The 9073-nt window shown below is 48.5% G+C and overlaps 1 protein-coding gene and 1 long non-coding RNA gene across 3 annotated transcripts in view; one reads left to right on the top strand and one right to left on the bottom strand.

Moving 5' to 3' along the window:
* Positions 1 to 282, top strand: part of LOC115948380 — a 16560-nt gene extending 16278 nt beyond the window's left edge. Inside the window, exon 5 of the long non-coding RNA XR_004082199.1 lies at positions 100 to 282. This is a non-coding gene — a long non-coding RNA (uncharacterized LOC115948380). The remainder of the gene's footprint in view (positions 1 to 99) is intronic.
* Positions 1 to 9073, bottom strand: part of LRRC75A (leucine rich repeat containing 75A) — a 54431-nt gene that overhangs the window by 5462 nt on the left and 39896 nt on the right. The window lies entirely within an intron of this gene.

Here is a 9073-nt window from a genome sequence, read left to right as displayed (position 1 = left end):
TTATATTTTATTTATATATTATAAAATATATCCATATAATGAGGATGAATAAAACAGAAATGAGAATGAAATGCTCTTTTTTCACCTCTCTTAATGCAGGATCTGAGGACACCTCCTGATGCTGAAAAACTGAATTCTTAGGGGATAAAAGGAGCTCAAATCAACCTCCAGGGATATCCCTGAGATCAAGGACTTTGTGGGAGGTCCCAAGTGGACAGGGCACTGCTGTGGCTGAGAACATCCAAAGTCATGGCAGGATTTAAAAATAAATAAATAAAAAAATGGCTGTGGACTGACTGAAATTGAGGAGCAATCAAAATTCTGCAATTCACCCAAATGGAGTGACCAGAATTGGATTTGCCAAATTCTCCAAAATTTAGAGCCAGGAAATTCCTCCTTTGGGTTCATCCTCATTTTTTTTTACTGAATTTTACACAAACCCAGTGTGGGCACTGCTGGGATTGCTCCTGAGCTGCCCCAGCTCCGTGGTCACGAAGGTTTATAAAAAAGGTTTCTAAACAGCACAGTTTAAAGCCTCTGTTCCCCACAGCTTGGAAAGACTTCCGTCCTCAGAGACTCTCAGGGTAAAGAGGATTTTTAAAATTCATAAATTTCAAAATATGGAACTTTAAAGCTCCTTTTGAGCTTACCAATAAATTCATTAAAAATTCCTAAGTCTTTGCTGTTAAGAAAGCACCAGTGGGGATTAATTATTCTGCTCTCTTCTTGTTCCAAGAGCCTTCCCAGTTTTGCCAAGGTTTGCACTTTTCATGTCATAAACTCCAGACATCCCTGTTGCACCATCATCCCTGTGCTACCCAAATTCCAGCCTGCTCCTCCTGCAGAGTGTTGGATTTTGGAGGGTAGGAAGGGCAGGTTGCTCAGCCTGGCCCTGAAATGTGACATCCAAATTAACTTTAATATGTTTATAAAATGATTGTGCCTGCTGGGAATGCTCTGTGGGAATCACAACCCTGAACAGCATCTCCAAAAATAAAAAATCCCCAAACATTTGGGCTGCTCCTTGGATTCAGCACAGGAATTTTGATGCATTCTAAGAGCAAACCTGGAGGGAAAGCTGAAATTTTTCCTACGGCAGCAGGATCCCCACAGTGACCTCCTGTGCTCTCACAGCCTCAGATTCCCAAATCCCCAAATCCCCAAATCCCTGTGTTTCCCTTGGCTCCACACCAAGCTCCATGCCAGGGGTATTTGATAGCAAAAGGGAATTCTGGGCTCCTGGGAGGTCTCCATCCATAAATCCTGGCCAGCAGAGTCAGGAGCTGTGGCTGACAGCTCTGTACTGGATCCATGGAATGGTTTGGGCTGGAAGGGACCCACAGGGACCCCAAACCAGCCCCTCCATGGGGGCAGGCACGGATTAGAGCCTAAAACTCTGGATACAAACAGCAAGGAGAAGGAATTTTATTGTGGGTAAAGGTTGGTCACTCCCAGCAGCCACAAGGCCTCCGCCTCAGCCCGTGGGACAAAGGGACACTGGAGAGCAGGGACACAGCAGGGACCCCACAGAGCAGTGTCACCTCATAGTGCCACCCAAGAGCAGTGAAACCCCACAGAGCAGTGTCACCTCACGGAGCAATGTCACCCAAAAACGTCATCCCACAGAGCAGTGTCACCTCGCAGTGCCACCCAAGAGCAGTGTCTGGGGTTGTGCTGGACTCCCCGACCTGGGAGGGCTTTCCCAGGACGATCCCATGGAAATGCCACCCTCCCTTGTGCCCCTGTCCCTCCCTTGTCCCCCTGTGCCACAGCCCCTCAGTGTCCCTCAGCAAAGGGACCCCATAAAAGCTCAGAAATTGGATTTCTGCTATCCCCCCATCGATATCTCCAGCAGGGACAATTAGCAGCTCATTTGCATGCAGCTCATTTGCATGCAGGTTAGGATAGGGAGGGAAGGGAAAGCTCCTTGCTCCGTTTCAGAACCATCATTTCCCCCCCAACTCCCAATTTGTTTTTATTTCCTGCTAAACAAAATGCTAAAAATAAACACTTGGGAGCAATCAAAATGCTTTGCTATAATTATAACTCTATTTAATTTAGTGGGAAAAAAAAGGAAAAAGTAAACCTCCTGCTGTTGGAGAGATCCATTTTCCTATCCCATCCTCCCCAAAATAAAATGTATTTATATCCTCCCAACGACACAATTTGCTCCCAAACCTCTGGTTTTGTACAGAAATTGCTGGAATTTTCCCAGCAAACTCTACTCCAGGGGAATAAGGAGCTGCAGCTGATAGAACCTGGATTTTGCAGGAGAGGCAATTTGCACAAATGCCCAGAGAAAAACAATCAGCAATTCAAAGGAAAACATGTTGGGCTCATTGCTTCTGGAAATGACTCCCTGGAAGAGAATTGGCCTGAAATAAGGATCTGTGTTACAATAAATGAGAGTTTGCCATAAAACAAACAGCATTTTCTTCAGATTCTAGCACAGGAGGGGGAAAAAAGGCTGGAAAGGCTCTTGGAATGGGACTTTTATGATTGGGGAGATACAAAAGAACCCAAATCATGCTGGATTTACATGAGCAACTCCTCACTAAGGTGAGAGGAAGCAGGGCTGGTTAGGAACAGGCCCTTTAAATCCATTTGCAGCCCTCAGTATCCAAAGGGAAGAGGCCACAGGAAAAGAAATTCCTAATAATTTGCTCATAAAAACACCCAACTGGCTGCCAACATGTGTAAAAAAAGTGAAAGAAGAGGAGGAAAAAGAAAAGGGAGAGGGATGTGATGGAGAACAGCAGTGCTGGCCTGGACTCCTGCACTTTTCTGGAAAAGCAGGATGGAGATTTCCCTAAAATCCCTAATTCCAGCCTCTCCCTTTGGTTTTGTTGGTGCTTTGTTTGATTTTTGGAAGGAATGAGCCCATTAAGAGGCTGGATGTGACCCCAGAATGAGGGCAGAGTGTGGCTGCTCCTGCTCTGTCCCCTCACCACAAACTGAGTTTTGCCACGTCGATGGAAATTGGGGCTGGTGTTAATTATCTCCATCCCATTCCAGAGCCTCAGGAGTTTTGGGATGGGAGGAACACCCAGGAACAGCCAGGCCTGAGAAGCAACAGCCCCAGTTCACCAAAATCCTCTCCCAGCCCTCAAATCTGCCCTTGGTGTCGTCAAACAACAAAGGAAAAAATATGTGGAGAACTCCCTGTATCCAGGCCCTCGCTGAGAGTTTGAGGTTCACACTTAGCAGAGGCTCTCTGTGTTTCCTGTTCCTTGAAATAAGTTGAATTCCACTCATACAAAAGAGAAAACCCCAGGATTTTTGGGGGTGGGGAGATGTGGGGAGAGAAGTTTCAACTCTGATCCTCCAGCCCAGTTTTCTCATCAGAAACCAAAAAACTAAAACAAAACAAAAAAAAAACAACAAACCCCTCTCCCAACTGCTCTTCCTGCAATTAGAGAGTGATCAGCTGCCAAAATGTGTGCCTGGGGCTTGGCTTTCCCTAAGATGTTTATTTTATTGGAGCACAGATCACATTTGGAAGAGTTTAGGCAGGCTGAGGTCCCCTCTTGCTCTGATGAGAGCCAGAGCACGAGAGGCACGGCCAGCCCGGCTCCCAGGGTCCTGCCTGTCCCCCTCCCTCCTTGGGAAGGGATTTTTTCCACAGCCAGGAGCTGCCATCACCCCCTGTTTTTCCCTTTTTTCCCCCAAATCCTTGGCAGGACCCTAAACCCTGCCCTTCCCACCAAAATCCCAGCAAAGTGAAGGCAAACAGCTCCTGCCACGCTCAGGGATGGAGCAAAGGGAAACTCCTGGCCCTGGGCACGGCTGGTTTGGGGGGACAGGCACCCATGGGATGGGTCTGTGATGTCCCATGTGGGGCTGGTGGCCTCCAACCCCATCCAGGGGGTCAGGAAGCCCCCCCAGAGCACAGGACATCCTGAGGAACATGCAGGGGAAAAAGGGATTTTTTGGGCGGCTTTTTCATCTTCTGTTCCAATGAGAGGATTTCTCAGCACCCCTCTCCTCTGTCACTGCAGTAGAGGTTGAAATCGAATTTCTGGCACCCTGTGGGTTGCTCTTCCTGCTGGGCACAGTTTTGGGTGCAGTTGTTTCATTTTAAATCCCCTTCCCTGAGCCCAGGGGCAGCAGAAAGTGGCTGCAGCCATTCCTGCAAAGCCAAACAAAGGGAAAAATCCAGGCAATAAGGAGAACAGCTTGAGCTGCCCAAAGCAAACTCCCTATTCCCCAGCACTCCATTGCTTTTGGCAGGTTATTTCCCTGCTGATGGGGGGATTTCAGCCTCCAGCTGCCCCCAAGGATGCAAACAGAGCAGGGAGCAGAGCAGGGATGTGATCCTGTGCTCTGAGCAGCCGAACACTGCCCAGCTCCCCCGTCCCCAGGCACAACAAATTCTGCTGGACAAGCAGGAAAACCACAAAAAAACCATCCCTGGATTTTCCCTGGCTGCCTGTTTGGCTTCTCTGCTCCAACACAGGCCCTCCAAATGCAAATATTTTGCTTTTTTTCTCTGCTCTCAGTGACAGGGTTTGTGTCACTGTTTAAGGAACGCTGCTGCAAAGATCAGCACAACAACAAATCTTCCCCAGTGATTTATCCATATTATGTCCATATTATTATGTCAATAGATGCTTCCTTTTTTTTTTCTTTTTTTCCTTTTTTTTTTCTTTTTTTTTTTCTTTTTTTTCCCCCCCAAATCTCCAGCTCATCATCTTTGGGATAACGAGCCCCACTGGAGGAGCCAGCAGCTGATGACAGCAGGGAATGCAGGAGAGGACTGGCTCCAGATGGGCATTTCTGCCAGGCCAGGGATAATCCTCCCTCCCCAGGGCACCAGAGAAGTGACCTGCAGCACACCACGGTGGATTCATCCCAAAACCCCCGCCCAGCTCCCCAGCCTGGCGCTAATCCTGGATAAGGGGAGAGGAAAACACCTGCAAGAACATATTGCACCCTGGGCTGGACAAAAGGGATCAGCCTTGGGGCTCCTTTCACACTGGGATGTGTCAAAACACAGCCTGGCAAGGCCTGCAAAAACTTCAATGTGTCCAGAAGCTTTGGACTTTTTCCTGGAGGTGCCAAAATCCCCTTTTGAGATGCAAAAGAACCTTCTGTGCTTCAGATGCTCCAGAGGGGTTTTTTGTCCTTCCTCCCCATCTCTCAGTAGCCAAGAGATGTGTGAGGATGAAGGGTCAGGGTGGAAGGGGGTGAGCCCAGTTTGTGTCACCCATGGGACAGACAGAACCCCCTGGTGATGACACAGCTCCCCTGCTGTCCCCATTTGCAGCGTTATTTTAAATTATTTCCATTCAAAGAGAGCAGCAGCAGCAGTGGGAGGTGGGAATTCACCGAGTTAAAAGTGATGGATGAGCTCACTAAACACCTTCATTCACCGCCTGAAAGGGCTGGGGAAATAAAATAAATGTAAAAAGCGCCTATCAAAGCTTCATCATCGAGCTTGATGGTCTTAATTGGGAAATACAGCCCGGGGTGACAGCCAGGCTGGGCTGGCTGGGGATTAAACGGGCTCGGCTGCTGGGGAGTGATGCCTTTCCCCCATGGAGCAGCATCCAGGCCCCAAACTGCCCCTCACCACCCAAAAAAAGGAGTCAGTGTCTGTTTCGAGACAAAACAAATCACCACAGAGTGTCTGGACCACTTCCAAGCAGGGGGGGGGATGAATTATTTTCCCAGCTGATTCCCTCGTTTAATAACAATTTCTACCGGTCTGAGTGGTGGGGATGGATTTAAATAATCCCCGCCATGTGTCCATGGAAAATCTCATTTCCACTCTGCCCAGAAGCAGAGGAGTAATTATTACCAAAAAAATAAATTAAAACCCCACACTTTTCACCATCAAAGGCCTTTTCTAATGAAGCACCGGACTAAAAACACATTTAAGGAGGCACAAGCACCCAAGTGCAAGGAGGTGGGAGGGGAGGAAAACCACCAATTATTCCTTGATTCAGCTGCAGGAGGAGAGAGGAAAGAGGAGGATGAGGGTGGCTTGAAATCGAGGTAGTGCCTTAAAAACCTGAAGTTTATAAGGCTGCAGCAAAGGTGTGAGGGAAAAGCCAGTGGGGAAGGGTGTCCTGCTGCTCTACATCACCCCAGCCCAGCCTCAGGTTTATTTTCCAGCATTTCTGGCTGACAGGAGCAGCAAAATCAATCCCAGCCTTTGTCAGGGTCAGTATTCATCAGTGTGGAGGGAATGGCGCTTGCAGTTTGGGTCAATTGTTTTCAATTGTGGGGCAACCCAGACAAGGAGCAGGGGAAGGGCTCATTTTACACACTGAGCCACTGGGAAACCTGAAATCCCTTGGATGTGCCAGCCCTGTGCCACCAAGCCGGGTGGCATTTCAGCGGCCATGAATTATTCACAGCTCAGCTTCAAATGCAGGTCTTGGTTAATGCCAGCTCCTGGCTGGGCAAGGTGTGCCAGGGGCTGCAGCCTCTCCCCCAACCAAACTCAGCTGGAAAAGAACTCAATTCCACCCCAAACCTGCTGGTCTGGTGGCCAAATGGAGGCAAGGAGTGATTTCAGCACCTGCTTGGTGTGATTTGCTCAGTTTTTCCAGGAAGCAGGAGATGATCCTACAGCTCCCACTCCAACAGGCACAGGAAAAATCAGATTTTCCCAGAATATCATCAACAATAACTCCCTCTATCCTTTAAAGTTATGTAAAGGATACCTGGAGGCATTTAAAAGATGTGGAGATGTGTTCCTGGCTTAGTGGTGGACTTGATCTCAGAATGTTTTTCCAGCCTTAATGATGCCACGATGGTGGCAGCTCCTTTAATTGCCACAAGCCACACACTGCAGAATTATTTCTCAACCACAGCCCTCACAGATCTTTACTCCCCCAGATTTGCAGCATTCCACCTTTCCCCCACACCAGGCATTTCATCTGTTCACAGCTTAGCCCTGTTTTCATCCTGCCAAAAAGTCTCTGACTCTTTAAACTCAACCAGAAGCATCACAGCATTTTCCTTCCAAGCCTCTGGAGCCTGAGCTGTGGGGTTTAATGGCCTGTCCTGAACCCTCTGTGCTTTTGGGCCCTTCAGCATCATCCAGCAGGGAGAACTGGGTGGAAAAGGAATTCCTTGGGTTGGTTTTCAACCTCTATTTTGCTGTAACATTGGCACATTCTGAGCTGGGAGCAGCTCAGGACATCCCTGTGCACTGTCAGGTCCATCCCTCCCTGCCTGACACCCCCTCCCCAATCCAGGGTAAAGTGCAAACCAGGGACACCCTGAATTTATAACCCACTAGCCTGAAAAGAGAATTATTTAACACCAAAGCCTCTTAGTGCTGAACATTATCGACTTTTACTTTTAAATGACACAGCTTTCTTCTTTTTTTTTTTAAAGGCACCCTTTTTGTTTTTTTTTTTTTTTTTTTTTTTTGATTCCTCTCTCATTCAAGAAATCCATCTCCAGCTGGATGGAATCCTTCCCTCCTTCCCACTCAGCCTGTGCTGGATGATTGTTGGCCTGCTCCTCCTCTCCCCTCCAACATCACATCCCCATTCCCACCAGGACAAAACATTTCACCATGGTCACAAAACCCTGGGTTGCCAGAGGAGATATTTGCACATTAAACACCATTTCTGTAGAAGATCCATTGGAATTTCTACATAACAAGGAGCTCCAGGGAGCTGCATCCCAGCTTCAGAGGGTTGGGATTTTCCCTTTTTTCTGGGAATCAGCTTGGGCACATTTAACCCCAGGTTTAACCTGCCCACCCCACTCCAAAAATCCCAAATCCCACCAGGCACACGCAAAGGGCCAGCCCCAAATGCTGCTCCCGTTCAGATATCTTGGGAAATGGATTTTCCACAAAGCAAAGGAGCAGCTTGGACATCACCCAGCCCATGAGAGAGCACAGACACAGCAGCAGGGGCTGTGCCTGCAGCCAGGCATGTGCCAAAGGGAATAAACTCAAGGGGCAGCAGCCCAGAGCAGCACGGTGAGGAGGGAACAGAACTGACAGGGCACATCAGGGTTTGTTCCCAGCCCAGCCATAAGAGAAAGAGAAAAGCCACATCTTGAGTAGCTATAAAAATCCAAAGTGGGCAGATGGAGAAAATGCCCCATGGCCATGGAGGAGAGCGAGGTGAGGAGGACAGAGGTGGTGAAAAGGGCAATCCTGGGATAAAATTACATCCAACTTTCTCCCAACTCCTTACTGGTACCTCTAAAAGTTATTTTTTTCCTCTTTGTGTGCCCTGAACCCCATCAAAGCTCCTCATTTGCCAAATCCCACAGCCCTGCTGGAACCAGCCCCCTCCTGCTCTTCAGCACCACAAATTCCCAAACATTTCTACCAAAGCACAGAAAATATTCCAAATTTATTAAGCTGGCTGAGCCCTGTGTGAACTCCACTAAACCAAAGGTGTCTCACAAAGGTTTTCCACTCTCTGTCCCAAAAATCTTAGCTCATTTCTGTGTCACTCCAGGTCTTTCCATCATACTAAGACATTTATTAGAGTGTCTCTGAGCCTGGGCTGAGCATCCCAACCTGAAAAGCCACCAGGAACCAGAACTTTGCTTTTCTCCACCCCCAGAGCCTCAGGCCATGCTGGACAGAGCAGAAAGGTTTGGGAATTGCCCGTTTTCCACTGCAAAAGGTGGAAAACTTCACCACCACCCCAAAGCACTGAGTTCTGAGCATTTGGAGCATCCTCTGTCCCCTCAGCTCCCTGGGACAGCCCTGGAATGTCCATGGAATGGCATCCCATGGGCACAGGGAGATGGGATCACCCACACACACATCCCAGAGGCTCCAGCTCCCACACTCCCTGCTCTCTGCAGCAGCTCCAGCACACACTCACACACAGAAATGGGATTTTAATGACCAGGAGCCCCTGCTCCAGCCTCCTCCCACCACCTGGCTTTGTGCTGGGTGCTCTGAAGGGACTTTTTGTTGCAGGAGCTCCAGCTTCTCTCGCTCGCCCACCAGCTGCCACAGCAGAGGAGGATTTCCAGCCACAAACATTCCCTTTCTGTTCTCCAAAGGGCTTCTCCCACCACGAAAACTCATTTTAAAATTATTTTTTTCCTTTGTAAAGCAATGCAAGCAGGCACTGCCAAC

The sequence above is a fragment of the Geospiza fortis genome, unplaced genomic scaffold (assembly GCF_000277835.1).
Source record: "Geospiza fortis unplaced genomic scaffold, GeoFor_1.0 scaffold425, whole genome shotgun sequence".
Taxonomy (NCBI): domain Eukaryota; kingdom Metazoa; phylum Chordata; class Aves; order Passeriformes; family Thraupidae; genus Geospiza; species Geospiza fortis.
Note: the sequence above shows the minus strand (reverse complement) of the source record. Positions and strands in the feature narration are given on the sequence as shown.